Here is a 23,502-nt window from a genome sequence, read left to right on the forward strand (position 1 = left end):
AAATAAATGCAAATAATTCTACAGTCAAAAAATTTGGGGAAGTCTGAGTTAGACACTGTTCAAAAGGCATTTTAACTAAGTATAGGGCTGAGGCATTAATATGATAAGGTGTACTGTGATTACGAAAATGGAGAATTTGAAGTATGCAGCATCTCCCAGAATTAGTTTGAAAAGACTCCTTTTTAATGGAATATCTTAAGTATTTGAGATCTTGTGGAAAAAAAATGTTAGGAAATAATGTTCCAGGTGTAAATAGGCACATAAAAATACAGTAAATCAAAACTTAGTCTATGGTGTCAAAAATAGCTGGATTCAAAAGTTGTCCCTGTACATATTAACTGTGAACTTGGGCAAGATATTCATCATCTCTAAACTCCACTCACAGAGCAGAGGATTGGAGTAGAGCAGATGTATTTCTTTTATTTATACTTTATTTATACTCTTACATAGTTGTTACATTTATGAATATTCCACAGTTTATGTGTTATATTGTTGCTTTTTGGGGTGGATTCTATACTTTGATAGAATTGAAAGCAATGCTGTATAAGGCTGTACATGTGAAACTTACAGAATGCCCTAAACCAATGTAACCTCAATGAAAAAGTAAATTAACAAGAGAAAAAGGAATGCCATCATGCATACTCCTATGCATACCCTGCTGTGTAAGTGCAGGCATACCTAGGAATGGACTTGCTGGGTCATCATATATGTGTGTTAAGCTTTGTACTAGAGATATTACTGAACACTTTTCATGTGGTGTACCGAATTACACTTACACCACAGTATAGAAGACCTCCACTTGATCTATACCTTTTATAGACCTTATATTATGTGAAAATTTTTTTCCATTCTAATGGGTGGAAATTGATGGGGAAACAGTGGAAACAGTGTCAGACTTTATTTTTCTGGGCTCCAAAATCACTGCAGATGGTGACTGCAGCCATGAAATTAAAAGATGCTTACTCCTTGGAAGAAAAGTTATGACCAACCTAGATAGCATATTCAAAAGCAGAGACATTACTTTGCCAACAAAGGTCTGTCTAGTCAAGGCTATGGTTTTTCCAGTGGTCATGTATGGATGTGACAGTTGGACTGTGAAGAAAGCTGAGTGCCGAAGAATTGATGCTTTTGAAGTGTGGTGTTGGAGAAGACTCTTGAGAGTCTTTTGGACTGCAAGGAGATCCAACCAGTCCATTCTGAAGGAGATCAGCCCTGGGATTTCTTTGGAAGGAATGATGCTAAAGCTGAAACTCCAGTACTTTGGGCACCTCATGTGAAGAGTTGACTCATTGGAAAAGACTCTGATGCTGGGAGGGATTGGGGGCAGGAGGAGAAGGGGACGACAGAGGATGAGATGGCTGGATGGCATCACTGACTCGATGGACGTGAGTCTGAGTGAACTCTGGGAGTTGGTGATGGACAGGGAGGCCCGGCGTGCTGCGATTCATGGGGTCACAAAGAGTCGGACATGACTGAGTGACTGAACTGAACTGAACTGAACTGAATGGGTGCTAAAGGCCATTCATTTCATTTCAAAAGTATATTTTATTGAATTATAAAATAGATATATATCTTACATATAGATTTATAATTATATATTATACTATATATATTTATATAGGGATATATGCTTTATATCTATGTTAAAACTCTACAACTCATAAGAGGAGAACTCCATGCATTTTGACAGAGTTGGAACATTCATATAAATAGCATCCAGCTCAATAAACAGAACATTATTATTACTTCAGAAGCCCATTTGTGCCCTCCAGTATTCACTCCTCCTCACAGAATAACTGATATTCTGAAATTAGTATAGCAACACAAACTTTCTTTTTTGTTGTTGTTGTTTTCAAGAAATATTTGTTCCATCCTTTACTTTCAAATCTTCTGTATCTTTATTTTAAAAATATCTCCTGTTAACTGCCTATTGTTTCTTTCAAGAAGAGATTAGCTTATTAATTTATATTAGATTTAATAATGCAAGGCTCTATAATAATAGAACCACTGAAAGGATAGTAAAAGAATACAATATGCTGTAGAAGGGAAAGTAAAATGAAGTAATAAAAAAACACTGGACTTAACCCAAAGGAGACAAGAAAAGAGAGAGAGAAGAAAAAATATAGACAAAGTTAGAAAGACAGAAACCACACAATATTAATGCCAAATCAGAATCCTAATGTATTAACAATTGCAATGAATTTAAATGGACAAAATATTCCAGTTAGAAGAGAAAAACCATTTATTCTCTATGTGGCTGTATCTGCTATTGCTACTTTCCATCTAGACATGGTTTCTTCATGTTTCTTTTCCAGGGATGGCTTTTCTCTTGCTATGGACTTTGCATTATGATATTGTGTCTGTCCTTACTTATTGTGTCTATTTATGGCTTCTACCTCCTAAAATATCACACTAAAGTTGCTTTTTTAGAAAGCCATATGTAATGCCTATTTCCAAAAACAATGACACATCGAAAGATTGTTCAGAGGGCATTAATTATTTATTAAGTTTTTCATCAATATAAAAATATTTTAAAATAGATTTCATGGGAACTATGAGAAAAACATATTTGCACCTTCAGAGAAAAGGCATCTCACAATGAAAAATATGGAATGTGAATTTTTAACACTGTAAATAAATTGTATCAGTAATCTCAGATATGCAGATGACCCTAATGGCAGAAAGTGAAGAGGAACTAAAAAGCCTTTTGATGAAGGTGGAAGAGGAGAGTGAAAAAGCTGGCTTAAACTCAACATTCAAAAAACTAAGATCACGGCATTCAGTCCCATCATCTCATCCCAAATAGATGGGGAAAAACAAGAAACAGTGACAGACTATACAAAGGTCTGTATACTCAGACTTATGGCTTTTCCAGTAGTCATGTATAGATGTGATAGTTGGACCACAAAGAAGGCTGAGCAATGAAGAACTGATGTTTTCTGAAGAACTGATGTTTTCTGAAGAACTGTGGTGCTGGAGAAGACTCTTGAGAGTCTCTTTAACTACAAGGAGATCTAACAAGTGAATCCTAAAGGAAATCATTCCTGAATAATCATTGGAAGGACGGGTGCTGAAGTTGAAGCTCCAATACTTTGGCCATCTCATGCAAACAGCCAACTCATTGGGAAAGACCCTGATGCTGGGAAAGATTGTAGGCAGGAGGAGAAGTGGATGACAGAGGATGAGATGGTTGGATGGCATCACTGAATCCATGGATGAGTTTGGGCAAGCTCCAGAAGATGGTGAATGGACAGGGAAGCTTGGCGTGCTGCAGTCCATGGGATGGCAAAGAGTCAGACATGACTGAATGAACAACATCTCATATATCCATATATTTATATATCTTTCTATCTATCTGCTTATCTATAGCTATCCTCTGTGTGTGATGACCTTCCAAGATGTTAAAGCTGGGTTTAGAAAAGGCAGAGGAACCAGAGTTCAAATTCCCAACATCTGTTGGATCATCAAAAAAGCAAGAGAGTTCCAGAAAAAACATCTACTTCTACTTTATTGACTATGCCAAAGCCTTTGACTGTGTGGATCACAACATACTGTGGACAGTTCTTAAAGAGATGGGAATACCAGACAACCCCACCTGCCTCCTGAGAAATCTGTATGCAGGTCAAAAAGCAACAGTTAGAACTAGAAATGTATCAACAGACTGGTTCCAAATCAGGAAAGGAGTATGTCAAGGCTGTATATTGTCACCCTGCTTATTTAACTTACATGCAGAGTACATCATGAGAAATGCCAGGCCAGATGAAGCACAAGCTGAAATCAAGATTGCCAGGAGAAATATCAGTAACCTCAGATATGCCAATGACACCACCCTTATGGCAGAAAGTGAAGAAGAACTAAAGAGCCTCTTGATGAAAGTGAAAGAGGAGATGAAAAAGTTGGCTTAAACCTCAACATCAGAAAACTAAGATCATGGCATCTGGTCCTATCACTTCATGGCAAATAGATGGGGAGACAGTGGAAACAGTGAGAGATTTTATTTTGGGGGGGGGGGCTCCAAAATCACTGCAGATGGTGACTGCAGCTATGTAATTAAAGAGGCTTGCTCCTTGGAAGAAATGCTATGACCAACCCAGACAACATATTAAAAAGCAGAGACATTACTTTGCCAACAAAGGTCTGCTAATCAAAGCTATGGTTTTTCCAGTAGTCATGTATGGATGTGAGAGTTGGACGATGAAGAAAGCTGAGCACTGAAGAATTGATGCTTTTGAACTGTGATGTTGGATAAGACTCTTAAGAATCCCTTGGACTCCAAGGAGATCCAACCAGTCTCTCCTAAAGAAAATCAGTCCTGAATATTAACTGGAAGGACTGATGCTGAAGCTGAAACTCCAATACTTTGGCCACCAGATGCAAAGAACTGACTCATTTGAAAAGACCCTGTTGCTGGGAAAGATTGAAGGCGGGAGGAGAAGGGGATGACACAGCATGAGATGGTTGGATGAGTCGGCATCACCGACTCAATGGAGATGAGTTTGGGTAAACTCTGGGAGGTTGTAATGGACAGGGAGGCCAGGTGTGCTGCAGTCCAGGGGTTCACAAAGAGTCGGACATGACTGAGCAACTGAACTGAACTGTATGTGATAATGGAAGACTCCATTTGTGGTATTCTCCTAGGGAAAAGAATAATATATTTAGTTTTGAAGCCATAAATTGAGTCTAGATATTAAAGTGACAGAGATGGAAGTATTTTAATGTTTAAGTAATGCAACTTGTTCCCAAAAGTTAAAATGTGGTTATGCGTTGAGATGGCAATTCTGAATCCTGCCCTCAGGCAGCAGCTGAACATTGTGCTTTATTAGCCATCAACAGTTTGCTCCACTGCAGGCTAATGTTGATGCTTTAAGGACAGAAGCGTTAATACTAATGTTCAAAGTGTCAGTCTGGAGGGAAGGCAGTAATTGACCTCATGAGATTAAGCTATAAAAATAACATCTTATATTTTGAGCTTTAAAACATTTCAGACAGAGCTTCAAATGCTCTTGGTGAAGTGATTAGTAACACAATTCTAAACTTATTTCCACTCAAAATTTACCTTAGAGAAAATCATTCTCAATTAGACTCAAAGTGTGAAGAAAGCAGGAAGAGTAAGTCTCTGATGTCTTTCTCTCCCTTTATCCTTCACACTGTTCACCTGTGGACATACACAACCAGGTACAGGTCTGGAATCCCTGGTGTGTATCTCCTTGTAGACCATTTACCTTGCTTTATTAAGTTTAACTTTCCCCTGATGTTATGGAAAGAAATTTTTAAATCATGGAAAATGAATATGGGCCATATCATCTCATGAATTGCACTAAATCATTGATTTTAATTTTTTTTTACATTTCTGAATAATCCGTTGACAAATCTGTTGAAAACTATGTTTTCAGGCAGATTCGCATTTTCCCCCATTCTTTTCTAAAGCAGAAAATAAAAGCATGAGAAACAGTGATACTTACACTATTGTATTATACAGGAATGAGTCCTTGATTCCACATGGAATATGAGAAATCATCTGTCTATGGTTATAAAATTTGAAAAAGTAGCCTATGTATACTATTTCATTATTTATTATAGTAATTTTAACTTAATATTGTCATCTTGAATAATATCTAAGAAAACTTATATGCCTATAATTTTTGAACTGGAAAAACCTAAAGAGCTCAAGTTTAGCTTGTAAGTACTGAGACTGGACATCGACTTGGTTTATCTGATTCTGAAAAGAGTTTTGCTCTGAAATGCTGGAGGCAATAAAACATTATGAAATCTATGTTATGTCTTCAATTGAAACCGACTGTGGCTCATGCTCTATCATTTTACTTTTTTGTTATGATATGTAGTTTAGACAATACCAGATACTCAGGGATACCCTAAAAACCACTTGTGGAAGCTGACAGATACTTCATCTGCCTGAGGGCCTTGCTAGAGAAGTTTAGTTCCATTTTCCTGATTATTTATGAAGTATGGTTAGATGGACAAAAAAGAAAATTTGATATGAGACATTATATGCTTGAGGTCGTTGCTACCATAACTAATATAACACCTTAGCCCTACTCTGTAGGGAGTATAAATTTGTTCAGTTACTTTGGAAAACTCTTGGGCAGTATATCTATACCATGTTATTCAACAATTCTACTTCTACATATGCAGCCAACATAAATTCTAGTCTTAAATTTATACACAAAGACATGTAAATAAATACTCATAGAAGTATTATTTATACCAGTTTTAATTACTCATCAGATCAGATCAGTCACTCAGTCGTGTCCGACTGTTTGTGACCCCATGAATCGCAGCACGCCAGGCCTCCCTGTCCATCACCAACTCCCAGAGTTCACTCAGACTCACATCCATCGAGTCAGTGATGCCATCCAGCCATCTGATCCTCTGTCGTCCCCTTCTCCTCTTGCCCCCAATCCCTCCTAGCATCAGTCTTTTCCAATGAGTCAACTCTTCGCATGAGGTGGCCAAAGTACTGGAGTTTCAGCTTTAGCATCATTCCTTCCAAAGAAATCCCAGGGCTGATCTCCTTCAGAATGGACTGGTTGGATCTCCTTGCAGTCCAAGGAACTCTCAAGAGTCTTTTCCAACACCACAGTTCAATAGCATCAATTCTTCGGTGCTCAGCTTTCTTCACAGTCCAACTCTCACATCCATACATGACCACAGGAAAAACCATAGCCTTGACTAGATGAACCTTTGTTGGCAAAGTAATGTCTCTGCTTTTGAATATGCTATCTAGGTTGATCATAACTTTCCTTCCAAGGAGTAAGCGTCTTTTAATTTCATGGCTGCAGTCACCATCTGCTGTGATTTTGGAGCCCAGAAAAATAAAGTCTGACACTGTATCCACTGTTTCCACTGTTTCCCCATCTATTTCCCATGAAGTGATGGGACCGGATGCCATGATCTTCGTTTTCTGAATGTTGAGCTTTAAGCCAACTTTTCACTCTCCTCTTTCACTTTCATCAAGAGGCTTTTTAGTTCCTCTTCACTTTCTACCATAAGGGTGGTGTCATCTGCATCTGTGAGGTTATTGATATTTCTCCCGGCAATCTTGAGTCCAGCTTGTGTTTCTTCCAGTCCAGCGTTTCTCATAATGTACTCTGCATAGAAGTTAAATAAATGGGGTGACAATATACAGCCTTGATGTACTCCTTTTCCTATTTGGAACCAGTCTGTTGTTCCATGTCCAGTTCTAACTGTTGCTTCCTGACCTGCATACAAATTTCTCAAGAGGCAGATCAGGTGGTCTGGTATTCCCATCTCTTTCAGAATTTTCCACAGTTTCTTGTGATCTACACAGTCAAAGGCTTTGGCATAGTCGATAAAGCAGAAATAGATGTTTTTCTGGAACTCTCTTGATTTTTCCATGATCCAGCGGATGTTGGCAATTTGATCTCTGGTTCCTCTCCCTTTTCTAAAACCAGCTGAACATCAGGAAATTCACAGTTCACATATTGCTGAAGCCTGGCTTGGAGAATTTTGAGCATTACTTTACTAGTGTGTGAAATGAGTGCAATTGTGCAGTAGTTTGAGCATTCTCTGGCATTGCCTTTCTTTGGGATTGGAATGAAAACTGACCTTTTCCAGTCCCGTGGCCACTGCTGAGTTTTCCAGATTTGCTGGCAAATGGAGTGCAGCACTTTCACAGCATCATCTTTCAGGATTTGGAATAGCTCAACTGGAATTCCATCACCTCCACTAGCTTTGTTCGTAGTGATGCTTTCTAAGGCCCACTTGACTTCACATTCCAGGGTGTCTGGCTCTAGGTCAGTGATCACACCATCGTGATTATCTGGGTCATTAAGATCTGATTTGTACAGTTCTTCTGTGTATTCTTGCCATCTCTTCTTAAAATCTTCTGCTTCTGTTAGGTCCATACCATTTCTGTCCTTTATTGAGCCCATCTTTGCATGAAATGTTCCTTTGGTATCTCTGATTTTCTTGAAGAGATCTCTAGTCTTTCCCATTCTGTTGTTTTCCTCTATTTCTTTGCATTGATCGCTGAAGAAGGCTTTCTTATCTCGTCTTGCTATTCTTTGGAACTCTGCATTCAGATGTTTATATCTTTCCTTTTCTCCTTTGCTTTTCGCTTCTCTTCTTTTCACAGCTATTTGTAAGGCCTACCCAGACAGCCATTTTGCTTTTTTGCATTTCTTTTCCATGGGGATGGTCTTGATCCCTGTCTCCTGTGCAATATCATGAACCTCTTTCCATAGTTCATCAGGCACTCTATCTATTAAATCTAGGCCCTTAAATCTATTTCTCACTTCCACTGTATAATCATAAGGGATTTGATTTAGGTCATACTGAATGGTCTAGTGGTTTTTCCTTCTTTCTTCAATTTGAGTCTGAATTTGGCAATAAGGAGTTCATGGTCTGAGCCACAGTCAGCTCTTGGTCTTGTTTTTGCTATTTATACCAGAATTAAATTAATAACATCCCATATGCTCATTAAAAATAGAAGGGATAAAAAAATAGAAGGGATAAATAAAATGTGTATATTCATAAAATGCATGAGAAATAATGACCTTACACTATAGAAAAACCTGGACATAGTTCAAAAATACAGTATTTAATGAAAAGGCCATATATAAAAAAATCCATACATAAGTTTCTATTGTAATAAGAGCTTAGTAACATGCTATCTATTCCATATTTGAATATTTTACTTAACATCATGTCAAGTTTTTACATGAGGAGTTCTAGTATTGTAAAACTCATTGATTATGATGGTATTTTGAAACACATGAAGTGAAAAGTGAAAGTGGTAGTCACTCAGTTGTGTCCAACTCTTTGCAACCCCATGGACTGTAGCCAGACAGGCTCCTCTGTCCATGGAATTCTCCAGGCAAGAATATTGAAGTAAGTAGCCATTTCCTTCTCCAAGAGATCTTTGCAACTCAGGGACTGAACCCAGGTCTCCTGCATTGCAGGCAGATTCTTTACCTTCTGAGCCACCTGAAACACATATAGTGATATTAAATAAAAATGAAGTACCCCATAATAGAATGGAATAATTATCTCCCAATGCAAAGAGGGAAAAATCCAACTTTTGAAACATAAATATGAACTTTTACAAATGAAGTTTATTAAGTGTACTGACGTTTGGTGAAAGATCTAGAAATATTGAAAGATAGGCATTAGAGAGACTTTGCTTTGAAAAAACATAGGTGCAGTGACATGATATTAGTCGTATAGCATGTTTTGTGATAGAACAATTGGATATGGAGATTGACTACTAAAACCTATGGATAGACATTCAGATCTTGATTTTGTACAGAATCTGAACTTTCTAAAAATTATAGTTCTCAATAATTGAATAGGCCTCCTACATGAAAAATGTGTGTCAACATGGGCATTTTAGGCCAAGGTCACAATTCAAGTAACATAGATGTGGCTTTCATGAATTTCCAAAGTGCTTTTCCAACCTAAAGTGTTATGCAGGTATCTTTTAAAAAATCCTTTATTTGAATTAACTTTAAGCACTTTCACTATTTTTGAGAATTTTCCCACATGCTTCCTTTTGTTACCATGCAGAGGGTTATTTAACCTATTAGAGTAAAATATAAAACCAAATGCACATAAAGACAAAATGTGGGGAATCTTCCCCAGAAATTTCAGTAACATTGATGTCAACAGTATTGGAATAGATGGGGTGTGGAACCGTAGCAGTGCTAGTGTGCAGTTATGCTTTGGGTTTCTCTTATGTGTTCTGCTTCACGTATTTTGAGAGAGCTTAATGTGGGTGTTCCAATTCAATCTCAGTAGATTGCTATGCATATTATTGTTACTAAATCTCACCTTCATAATAATGTCTATATACATGGCCTATTGAAAAGCAAGCATTTATATCTTCAGGAGAATAAATGGGAAGTCACAGATTTAGAACAATAATCAACTTGAATTCATGCTGCTAGCACAGGTACAGGTTTTTAATATAATCTCAGGCAGGGAAATGCTTTCATGCATGTTTTCTCAGTCGGGAGTTGAGGAGAGCATATGCACAATGGCAGACACCAGCAACTAGCCTTTGGCTGCTTGAAAGATAAAGTCATTATTACCTGGGTTTTAAACCAAATGTTGTGCTAGATGTTGTCTAGACTTATGCTTAAAATGCATATTGTGCTTTAAAAGTAAGGCTGAAAGTCACTGAAGTAAAACAAATAAATGAGAAGCTGCCATTTTACATTGCCTTTTCTTATAATAAGTGATAATTGATATTCCAAAAACATAGTTTGCCTTGAATTGAAATTATTTTTATGTTGAGCAATTAATTACTCCATCAATGGGCATATTTTTAAAAGATAAGCTACTATATGAGAGAAGGAAAATTAACATTGTATATAGTACTTGCACCTGATTGCTCTTTCACATTAAAGACTAGGAGTAGAATACTTTTTTATTTTACCTAAAAAATAAAATATGTTGATTGTCAACAATCATGCGTCTATGTTAGTCTCTCGGTCATGTCTGACTCTTTGTGACCCCATGGATTGTGTAGCCCACCAGTCTGCTCTCTCTCCATGGAATTCTCCAGGCAAGAATGCTGGAGTGGGTTGCATTGTCCTTCTCCAGGGGATCTTCCTGTCACAGGGACTGAAACCAGATAGATTCTTGACCATCTGAGCTACCAGAGAAGCCCCAACAATTGTATATATATGTGTGTATGTGTATATATATGTGTGTGTGTGTGTGTGTGTGTGTGTGTGTGTGTATCAGAGAAGGCAATGGCCACCCACTCCAGTACTCTTGCCTGGAAAATCCCATGGACAGAGGAGCCTGGTAGGCTGCAGACCATGGGGTCGCTAGAGTTGGACACGACTGAGCAACTTCACTTTCACTTTTCACTTTCGTGCATTGGAGAAGGAAATGGCAACCCACTCAGTGTTCTTGCCTGGAGAATCTCAGGGACCGGAAGCCTGGTGGGCTGCCGTCTATGGGTTTGCACAGAGTCGGACATGACTAAAGCGACACAGCGGCGGCAGCAGCAGCAGTGTGTATATATATGTATATCTTAAACAGAACTGTATAACTCTGAAAATTTCCTAGAGTTATCCTAGAGTTTCCTAGAGTTTGGTGGATTTGTTTCAGGATGCCCATAGATACTAAAATCCCTTATATAAAATGACATAGTATTTGCACATAAGCTATTCATACCCTCCTGTATATTTTAAATCACCTCTAGATTATTTATAATACCTAATACAATGTAAATGCTTTGTAAATACTGCCAGTTCATGGCAAATTCATGTCTTGCTTTGGGTTATGTGTTTTGTTTTGTTTTGTTTTTAATAATATTTTCTGTCTGAGGCTAGTTGAATCTGTGGGTTGAGTCCATGGATATGGAGGGCTGGGCCATAATATTTATTAAATATTTGACATGTGAAATTAACCTAAGAAAACAGAGTTGTCAAAAGTTGTTAATCAATATTTTGAGAGAAAGAGGTCAATGAAAATATTTTCATTTTGTCCATCAAAAAAAGCAGGAGTGATAGGTTACCTGCAATGTAAGCATGTATTAGCAATCTTATGTTTAACTAGGAAAATTATACATATTTGTTTTTATTTATTTATTTATTTCCATCCTAAGTTTAGAGATGTAAAAAGAAAACCATTCACACTGGCATAGGCCAAGATATAAAACAGTATTTTCTTATGAAGTTAGAATTTGTGTTCATTTTTTAAGGAAAAAAATATGAAAGTGCCGATTAACAGCTGAATGACAATTTAATTTCATTTTTGTCAATATTCTTTATGTTTCATATTTACATTGTCAAATATATGCTCTTTTAATAATAAATGAATAATATTTTATTCATATGGAAATTCTGTTCTAGCCATAACTTTGCTCTGCAAATTAATACACGATGTTAAAAAGATGGCAAAGAAAAGTTGAGACAAATTTTGTAAAATGGTCTCTTGAACAAATCATAGGGTTAACATTTGAGAAAAGTCTAATAATATCTTCGGAATGTTGGTAGAAATTTGTGTGTGAGAGTTGGTATGAACAAAATCTTAAAAATCTGATTTCCTACAGCCAAATACTTTCTTCAGTATCTATTCTAATTAGGTTCTAATTAGTAAACAAACCCTGGAGAATGCAATGGCACCCCACTCCAGTACTCTTGCCTGGAAAATCCCATGGACGGAGGAGCCTGATAGGCTGCAGTCTATGGGATAGCTAAGAGTCGGACATGACTGAGAGACTTCACTTTCACTTTTCACTTACATGCATTGGAGAAGGAAATGGCAACCCACTCCAGTGTTCTTGCCTTGAGAATCCCAGGGACAGGGGAGCCTGGTGCGCTGCCATCTATGGGGTCACACAGAATCAGACACGACTGAAGCGACTTAGCAGCAGCAGCAGCAGTAAACAAACCTAGATATGATAATGTGCGGAGAGGGGTGAAGGATGATAATCACCTGTGCCAGCTAACAAATGTATAAATCTTATGATTATTAAAAGTTGCACATATAAGTTATTTAACACTCACCATAATCCTAAGAGTGCTTTCCTGGCGGCTCAGTGGTGAAGAAACTGCCTGCAGTACAGGAGACTCAGGTTCAATCCCTGGGTCAGGAAGATCCCCTATAGAAAGAAATGGCAACCCATTCAAGTATTCTTGTTTGGGAAATCCCAGGGACAAAGGAGACTGTCTGACTACAGTCCATGGTGTCGCAAGTGTCGGACACGATTTAGTGACTAAACCACCACCACCACCACCATATAATCCTAAGAAGGATTTAAGGTAATTCCCAATAAACAGTAGAGCCACATAAAGGTTGCTGATTCAATATTGTAGATTATATAATCACCATTTACAGCTAAAATAACATGGCTGAAAGCTTTTTGTCTAATACAGTGTAGTGAGTTTGGAATCATGGAGTAAAGCTGAGATTTCCTGCCTACAGTGTTTTTTCACTCAATCATACATCCCTATAATTTAGATTGATAATGGCCCCTAATAAATCCCATTTCATTTAACTGTTACTTTAGACCTAAATGAAGGCCAGAAGATTGAAAGAGCATAAAGCTAAAAAGCTAAGTCGCTTCAGTCATGTCCGACTCTGTGTGACTCCAGAGACAGCAGCCCACCAAGCTCCCCCGTCCCTGGGATTCTCCAAGCAAGAACACTGGAGTCGGGTGCCATTTCCTCCTCCAATGCACGAAAGTGAAGTCACTCAGTCGGGTCCGACTCTTAGCGACCCCATGGACTGCAGCCCACCAGGCTCCTCCATCCATGGGATTTTCCAGGCAAGAGTACTGGAGTGGGGTGCCACTGCCTTTAGAGGTAATATTTTCATTTGCTTCCATTTAAATATTGTTTGCGACTCAGAGTGACAACTAACATCATCAGGTTGTGTAATAAGCCCAGTGCTTTGAGCTTGCTGTGAACTAGAGGAAGAATTTTCTATCTGTGGCATACATATCTCTGGTTTCACCTGAGATAACTTTGGGTCAAAAATACTGCTTTGGAAAAATAACATGAAATACAGGATCTTATCTTTATCAATGTTACCTTCCATTTTTCTAAGAAGATGAGAATTTCTTTTATACGTTTGCCAAATTCCACATATAATATTCTGCTTTAAATAAATACATTCTTCATTTTCAGATCCAGAATGATTCTCTTTTCCTGCCTGTAAGTTTTCCACCACAATTACCATGAACTGTCAAAAGCAAATACACTACTAAGACAACTGAAGCTTTATGAAATATTCCACAGCAGTGTGATACTATAACTGACTTTGTCTGTCAGCACCATTCTTTTATTTCTCATAAACCCTTGCACTTGGGAGAAATAAAATGGTCTGCATCATTAATTTCTATGCCCAAATAAAGAGTTTCTCAGCAGGTTGCACATGAGCTATTTAAACTGAAGTGGTGTTAAGAAAGTCATTAATTATCCAGAAATGAATCTTAAGAATGTAAAAATTGCCTTCATGAGAGTCCATATCCTTTGAGAGGGGCTAGCTAAAAGCTAGACCATGATGTACCAGCACCAGCTAGGGGAAAAAAAAAAGTATTCTTTACACAGCCAGGGACTTTTGGCCATAGGTTAGCCATTTAAGGTGATCTTAGAGTAAAGGGCGGGAGTAACACATGTGTGATGCGTTTAATCTCTGTCTAACCAAAACCCGTGAGTGGTATTGGCTGTGTACATATGAGATTAAATAAAAGATTTAAAATACACAAAGCAAGCACACTCATCAATTTATCTGGGATTCTTGGATAGTGTCTTTTTTATCCTTTATACTAATCAAGATTTGTAGTACTTAATGTTTGTCCTTTTATTAGCAGTTAGCATATATTAATTCATGTAATACTAAAAATGACCACATGAGCTAGGTATCTAATAAAGCTTCCATTTAACAAGTGAGGAAATTATAGCAGATAGAAGCAAATTTATCTATCAGAGCTGAAATTTAGACCCAGGCAGTTAGACTCTAGAATCTGTGCTTAACGTCACACAAGGATATATCATGGCACATCTACTTGCCTTAGTAGGCCTGATCTGAGGATCTTTGGACCTAAGGACCACTTTACCAGTCTTTTGTGTCCAACAAATTATCAGTTCTAAGCAGTAAACATTATGAATTCTCTGGTTAAAAATGATAATGTCCAGAAGAGAGTAATAGGATATAATATACTTCTGAAAAAGGCAATCAAAAGGCCTTTTGATTTCATGTGTATTCCTTCTTGTCTAATAAGAGTGGGCAGAATCTCTTTTGAAAACTTTTCTGGTTAGACCCCAAAACTCTTCTAGCTTATAAAGTGCTTTGTCAATTTGCTACTAAATGTTTTTTTTAACATTCTTTATTTTAATTCCTCTGACAGAAGCCTTGTAAAGAATATTCAGATATAATGAATATTTCATAAAGATATGATTTATTAGGACTTCTCTGCCTTTGCTTCAAAAATCATCCATCCTTCAGAAAACAAATACACAAAAACTGCCTGCTGGTATAGTAACTAAACCAAATCGCCTGAAGGCAAACCCAGATTTCATAATAATTTCAGGACCTTATAGACTATGAAAAAGATAGTCAATGTTCTATTAATATTTTAGCTGGCAAAGGAATATAGTTCTAAGCTACCACATGTGGCTGTCAGAACTGTCAGGTATGCCACTGTAAAATTATTAATGATTTAATTTTTTATGAGCTCCATATCTTTTTATATGAAAATAAAATTGATTTAAGGTCTAGAGGTAAAGAAAATGCTTAATAACAGTTCCTCAGGGTACCTTACCAGTGCCACCAATTTTTTTTCTAAATATTCTCTCTGGCTAGTTACTTCTTCACCTTTAGTAATAACATGTGTGTGTATATATGTGTGTGTGTGTGTGTGTGTATGTCCTATTCATTTGTGAATAGAGTTACCTTCAAATGAACACCTTTTACTTTCATGGTATTAATATTATTGTATGGTCTCAGCTCTCCACAGTGATGTCAGGCACAATTTGTCACAATCATTATTTACTATTTATAGAATATCCACTAGATGAATGCCTTAAAGGGCAACAGAAATACCTAAAGCACAAATGAAGATAAATAACTAATCTGTCTCCTTCTTTTGTGTGACTTATTTAATATCTGACTTATTCTCAGGTTGTGGCACACATCACTCTTAAAAAAAAATATGCCATCAAAGGCCAAATTACAATTGCCCTATTGGTGCTTGTGACATTTCCTTATTCCACATATATATTAGCATATGTTTATTTGTTTAAAGATAATTAAAGAAGTGAATTAGTTGATCTTTTAGAATGTACAATTAAAGATTTTGTTCTGACAGAAGTATAAATGTACATATGTTACATTTTAGGCAGCAAAAAATATTTTTAGGAGAACCTTGAAGTTAAATGTTAATAATTTAAATACTGTTCATGTGGTTTTAAGAATTCCATTTGGGCTTTTAGTAATATTACTTACAAGCACATAAAGTAGCATTACATAGCAGCGCAACAAAAGAAGGAAAAAAATTCTGATAAATTTTTTTTGCTCCATTTTTCTGGAACAGAATATGCTAAAATTCTATTTCTCTTGAGTGAGTGGCAGTTCTCAGACTTTCATATTCCATAGGATGTTACCCTGAGATGTTTTGATTCATTTGGTCTGGGGTGTGGCCCAGGAATTTGTATATCTAAAAATTTTGGTTGATATTGGTACTGCTGGTGCTAGGAATACTCTTGGAGCTGTGATGTCTTAAGAGACTCGAGATGTAAGTACCAATTGTTCTAAGGCCTTGTTGAAATAAACATTCCCAGTAAAATCACAGATACTGACATTACTTAAGTAATCTGACACTATAAGTAGGAAAATGAAAAAAAATATACTGTCTGAATGTGAGTTAATTAGAATTAATGTTTTTCATGTCTTGAACATCTTTGGGTAAGAAAAGAAATTAAGTTAAATAGGTAAGATTTAAAACACTGCTTTATGTATGTCATATTTCTAACATAACATAAGAAAAGTAAATTAAGTTGCATTAGGAAATGATTTTTTTTTTAAGTATACAGGCTTTGTGTTTAGATATTAAAACTGAAGTGAGCTACTTGGTTGCAGTTATTTTATGTTTATTATAGGATTTTAAAATAAAATTAACGTGAACAATAAATGTGTGAGCTGAAACAAGGACAATCATTCAGTTTGTAAGATGGGTATTGTAAAAGAAATGCCAATCTAACAACTAAACCTGCACTGTAGGGATTGACTCCGCAGGTGGCAGGGTTTTTCAGTTACCAAATGTGCTCCATCCACAGGCTGTCTGCAGAATCTACCATCATAGGGTGTAGCTAATGTCAGTGCAATATAGTTGTGAGAAAGACCACTAGTAACCGCTCATGGATGGCCAACTCATTCTCAGCCACAGCAGGTTTCTTAAAAGCTATTAAGGTTTGTACTGACCAAGGGATCACTTAAATTTCCAAGAAAGAGCTCTTTAAATGTGCCACTTCTCTAGTTATGTGTAACACCATTTCAACTCCAACTCAATTATTCAGCACTTTTTTTCACTATCAAATTGGAAAGCTCTGACTTTTCTATTACCCAGCCACACATCTTTCTATTACACTGGACAGGGAAATTCTAATACATCAATTTAATCATTCATAAATCACTGTAAGACCTGAGGAAAACAAGGACAATTTGCCTCTAACCTGAGTCAAGTCTAGACTGATTTATTCTTTTATTCTTTCATAAATTCATTTATTCAGTCTACCCAGATTTCATGAGTGTCTACTTCCTGCCAGTCTCCAATATACACAGTTAAGTACACATGGAAGAATCACACAGTAGGGCAACATGCTTCTTAACCTCAATTAACCAATTGTTTCCTGGGGCAGAGATAGATGACTAATTCCAACTAACTGCTAATTCTTAGAAAAGTTTTGGTCATATTTGAACTAAACCATTTAACTGCTATTATAAGACAATTCAAAGTCCTTTCTGTTGCCATTAAAAAAAAAAAAAGAACTCTTTCTCATATTACATTTTTGAAGTGGTCAGACTAGTTCTTCTTCTTTGATCTGACCATTTGCAAATTGTGTTTTTGAGACTAGTTTAACTTTGGAGAGCATGTTGTAGAATATATGTTCTTGAGAGTTAGTTTGTCCCACCTTGGGCTTCATCTGCGGAAAGAGAAAACAATGGAAATAGATGAGATGAGCCTTCAAGCTTGGGTTTAGTATAATCATTGTGGTCTGCAAACATTAGTTCAGCACTGATAATCTCCTAGACTTCAGACCCTGAAGTGGAGTGAGAAACCTTGGTGAGTAGAGGCTGCTTTGCCCTTAACTCTTGGAAAGTCTGAGCAGAAGATTGTCTATGCTGACCTTGTGATTTGCATATTACTTTTCTTCTTCCCTACTTTTGTGAACAGAATAGGAGAATAGGTGCTTCAAGGTGGTGCCCCTGCCCCCTCCCTGAAAAATGTAGGAGTCAAATCAGTTTGTCATGCTGTGCTCAGAGTCCACTGGGTTATATCCAAGAACAAAATAAAAGGGAAAATATTTCCAGTATGATACAATCCTGGCTTTCCAGAAAGTACAAAACTTTCAGAGACAAATCATGAAAATGTTGTCATACATCACATATAAACAATTTTATGTCATAATTTGGGGCTTTCCAGATAGTGGAAAATTATGCACCTGCCAATGCAGGAGACAATCCCTGGGCCGGGAGGATCCCTTGGAGGAGGGCATGGAAACCCACTCCAGAATTCTTGCCTAGAGAATCCCATGGACAGAGGAGCCTGGTGGTCTACATTCCATAGAGGTGCAAGGATTCGGACATGACTGAAGTGACTTAGAACAGCACACGTGTCATAAGTTAAAAAGCAAGACATAAGATAGAAGATAAAAATTGCTATAAAATGGTTTATATGACTACACTGAAAACAGCATGATGTGGTTTATATGACTACACTGAAAAAAGCATGATGTGGTAAATATTTAGAAGTTATCACATTTGTGTATTAAAGATGAATTTAAGTATAAAGAGACTTCCTAAACTAAAACACCTGTCATACAAAATGAAGTTTTATAGAAGTACAAATATTACTATCACTATTTTATTAAAAATCTTTCAATGGCTTCAATTTTGTCCAATATGAAAACAAAAATATGAACATATCTTAAAAGGACCTGATGGTACTGAAAGTGTCTGTATTTCTGCCTTACCTCACAGTCCCGCCCCATGTGTTTATCTCCATCCCATGTGTTTCTAGTTATGCCAGCCTATTTCACTTCAGAATTTACCCCAGGATTCTTCTCTTATCAGGAATTTGCCCATATTGTCATCTTTTAGTGGAATTCTATTACTCCATTGCTCACTGTTTCTTCTTTGCTTAGCTAATAAAATGTATTTATGTACCTCTAATACTTAGTACAATGCTTGCTAAGTTCTCATGAAGTCTATGTTAAACAAATAAATAGTATATTTGTGTGTGCTGTTGCTGATAGTCCCTAAGTCATGTCTGACTTTGCAACCCAATGGACTCTACCCACCAGGCTTCTCTGTCCATGGGGTTTCCCAGGCAAGAATACTGGAGTGACTTGACATTTCCAATATTTGTGTATATGTATGTGTAGATCCAACCAGTCCATTCTGAAGGAGATCAGCCCTGAGATTTCTTTGGAAGGAATGATGTTAAAGCTGAAAGTCCAGTACTTTGGCCACCTCATGCGAAGAGTTGACTCATTGGAAAAGACTCTGATGCTGGGAGGGATTGGGGGCAGGAGGAAAAGGGGACGACAGAGGATGAGATGGCTGGATGGCATCACTGACTCGATGGACGTGAGTCTGAGTGAACTCCGGGAGTTGGTGATGGACAGGGAGGCCTGGCGTACTGCGATTCATGGGGTTGCAAAGAGTCGGACATGACTGAGTGACTGAACTGAAGTTAAAAATATATACATATATGTACCTATATACTTTTCAGTGATCAAAAATACCAATTAATCTTTAAAAATCTCAACTTTTATATCCAGTTTCCTAGGTTCAAATCCATGCTCCATCACTTTCTAGCTATGAAACTTTAGGCTGTTACCTTTTTTATATGTAAAATATGGCCAGTAACATACCTACTAGTTTTATGTAATGTGTTTAAAATTATGTCTAGTAGGTGTTCAGTGTTCAATAAATAATGGCTATTATATGATATGAAAGCACAATACTTATTTTTTATTATGGTTTTCTATCTACTTCACGGCTTGGTCATGTCTTCTTATATCATCTCCAAAAATATTATAGTTTTTCTCTGAAGTACTTATCACCATTCTAATTACATATTACATACATCAACTATTTACTGTCTTGCAAAAAATATTGAGAGACCCATACAATCATTAATACTATTTATTTTTTTCAAAAATATTAATATATCACCAATGCCTTACAGTCTCTGCTGCTAAGTCGCTTCAGTCGTGTCCGACTCTGTGCAACCCCATAGATGGCAGCCCACCAGGCTCCCCCATCCCTGGGATTCTCCAGGCAAGAATACTGGAGTGGGTTGCCATTTCCTTCTCCAATGCATGAAGGTGAAAAATGAAAGTGAAGTCGCTCAGTTGTGTCCAACTCTGAGCGACCCCACGGACTGCAGCCTAGCGGGCTCCTCCGTCCATGGGATTTTCCAGGCAAGAGTACTGGAGTGGGATGCCATCGCCTTCTCCGTACAGTCTCTAGTGAGTCCTTTAGAAGTATATGTGATAGAATCATATGCATTAAACTTAGGTAGCCACAAAAATCCAAGAAATTGATAAATCTACCAATCTACCTTGATAATAATACTGAGATGTGAATAACTTGTATGTTACAATTTAATATTTTATAATAAAGTGAATAAATAAGAGGTATAGAAGCTACTAAAAGTAATCAGTTTTAGGACAGTTCAGTAGAGAAAAAAAAATTCTTTATACAACATGTGATTTTTCTGCCTAATCACTTCTTTTCCGTTCTTAAGGTTGTATACAATTGTGTTATAAGTCCCACAATTTTGTTTAATTCTGGATTGAATTACAATTTTTGCATAAGCAACCATCCCAAAATTCAGCAGATTAAAACATTTATTACTCCCAGCTAGCTAACAGGTTGTCTGGGGACAGCTGAAATCAGCTCTCTCAACTGAGGCTGCCCTACTTTATGCCCTACTTCTCTTTATCCTTGGACCAGCTTACTGGTCTGAGCATATTATTTACAGTATGGTTAAAAAAAAAAAAAAAAACCCAAACCACAAAACATAGAGTTTGCCATCTTAACCATTTTTAAGTGTAAAGTTGAGTAATATTTATTATATTCAGATCTTCAGAACTTTCTCAGTTGTAAATCTGAATATTAACTCCCCTTTTCCCACTCTCCTCTCATCCCTAATAACCATTAACTAATAACCAATAACTCTCCATTTCAATGAATTTGACTATTTGTATACTTCACATAAGTGGAATCACACAGTATTTGTATTTTTGTGATTGGCTTATTACATTTAGCATAATGTTCTCAAGGTTTATCTATGTAGTAGCATATGTTGAATTTCTTTCCTTTTTAAGGTGGTATAATATTCCATTTTGAATATTTAATATCATTTAAATTAAGTTTATTCATCCAAGGTGGATATTTTGGTTGCCTTCACCTCTTGGCTATTGTGAATAATGCTGCTATGAATAAAGATATGCAAATATTTCTTCAAGACTCTACTTTCAATTATTTTGGCTATAAAACTAGAAATGGGATTGTTGTAAAACAGCATAGTTTTCTTTTAAATTTTTTGAATGAGTTTCATACTGTTTTACACAGCATTTGCAATATTTTATAATCCAAAGCATTCTAATTTTTCCACATCTTTTCAATATACATTATTTTCTGTTTTCTTGATAGTAGCCATCCTAATAGGTATGAGGTAATATTTCATCATGAGTTTGATTTGCAGTTCTCTAATAATTAGTAATGTTGTACATCTTTTCTGGAGAAGGCAATGGCACCCCACTCCAGTACTCTTGCCTGGAAAATCCCATGGATGGAGGAGCCTTGAAGGCTGCAATCCATGGGGTCACTGAGTGTCAGACATGTCTGAGTGACTTCACTTTCACTTTTCACTTTCATGCATTGGAGAAGGAAATGGCAACCCATTCCAGTGTTCTCGCCTGGAAAATCCCAGGGACGGGGGAGCCTGGTGGGCTGCCGTCTATGCGGTCGCACAGAGTTGGACACGACTGAAGTGACTTAGCAGCAGCAGTACATCTTTTCATATACCTATTGTCCATTCATATATTTTCTGTGAAGAAATGTCTATTCAAATCCTTTGTGCATTAAAATATTGAGTTTTGTGTTGTTGTTGAGCTCTAGGAGTTACTTATATATTCTGGATATTAATCTCTTATTAGATATATGACTTGCAAATACGTTCTCCTATTATGTAGATTGCGGTTTCATTCTTTTGATTGTTTCATTTAATGACAAAGGTTTGAAGTTTAATGTAGCCCCATTTGGCTGTTTTTACTTTTGATTTCAGTATTTTTGGGGTCCTGCCCAAGAAATCACTGACAAATTCAATATCACGAAGATGTTCTCAATATTTCCTTTTAGGAGTTTTGTAGATTTAGTTCTTATATTTAGATCTTTAATCTAATTGGTGTTAATTTTTATGAATGGAGTGAGATAAGATTGAAATATATGCTTTTACATGTGGGTATCCAGTTTTCCTACCAACATATGTTTAAGAGGTTGTCCTTGCTTCAAATGACTACTCTTGATACCTTTATAAAAGATCATTTGACCCTATATATGATGGTTCATTTCTTAAGTCTCTCTTTTGTTCTATTGGTCTAGATATCTGCCTTTATGCCAGTAGTACACTGTTTTAATTTCTGTACATTTAAATATGTTTTAAAGTAAGGAAGCATGAGTTTTTCACCTTTGTTAAACTTTTCTTGGCTAAGTGGGAAAAAAGGGAAGATATACCCATCTGAATGCAGAGTTCCAAAGAAGAGCAAGGAGAGATTAGAAAGCCCAAACTCCTAGAGGAGAACATAGGCAAAACACTCTCTGACATACATCAGAGCAGGATCCTCTATGACCCACCTCCCAGAATATTGGAAATAAAAGCAATAATAAACAAATGGGACCTAATTAACCTTAAAAGCTTCTGCACATCAAAGGAAACTATTAGCAAGGTGAAAAGACAGCCTTCAGAATGGGAGAAAATAATAGCAAATGAAGCAACTGACAAACAACTAATCTCAAAAATATACAAGCAACTCCTACAGCTCAACTCCAGAAAAATAAATGACCCAATCAAAAAATGGGCCAAAGAACTAAATAGACATTTCTCCAAAGAAGACATACAGATGGCTAACAAACACATGAAAAGATGCTCAACATCACTCATTATCAGAGAAATGCAAATCAAAACCACTATGAGGTACCATCTCACACCAATCAGAATGGCTTCTATCCAAAAATCTACAAATAATAAATGCTGGAGAGGGTGTGGAGAAAAGGGAACCCTCTTACACTGTTGGTGGGAATGTAAACTAGTACAGCCACTATGGAGAACAGTGTGGAGATTCCTTAAAAAACTGGAAATAGAACTGCCTTATGATCCAGCAATTCCACTGCTGGGCATACACACTGAGGAAACCAGAAGGGAAAGAGACACGTGTACCCCAATGTTCATCGCAGCACTGTTTATAATGGCCAGGACATGGAAGCAGCCTGGATGTCCATCAGCAGATGAATGGATAAAGAAAGCTGTGGTACATATACACAATGGAGTATTACTCAGCCTTTAAAAAGAATACATTTGAATCAGTTCTAATGAGGTGGATGAAACTGGAGCCTATTATACAGAGTGAAGTAAGCCAGAAGGAAAAACACCAATACAGTATACTAACGCATATATATGGAATTTAGAAAGATGGTAACAATAACCCGGTGTACGACACAGCAAAAGAGACACTGATGTATAGAACAGTCTTATGGACTCTGTGGGAGAGG

The sequence above is a fragment of the Bos javanicus genome, chromosome 21 (genome assembly GCF_032452875.1).
Source record: "Bos javanicus breed banteng chromosome 21, ARS-OSU_banteng_1.0, whole genome shotgun sequence".
Classification (NCBI taxonomy): Eukaryota; Metazoa; Chordata; class Mammalia; order Artiodactyla; family Bovidae; genus Bos; species Bos javanicus.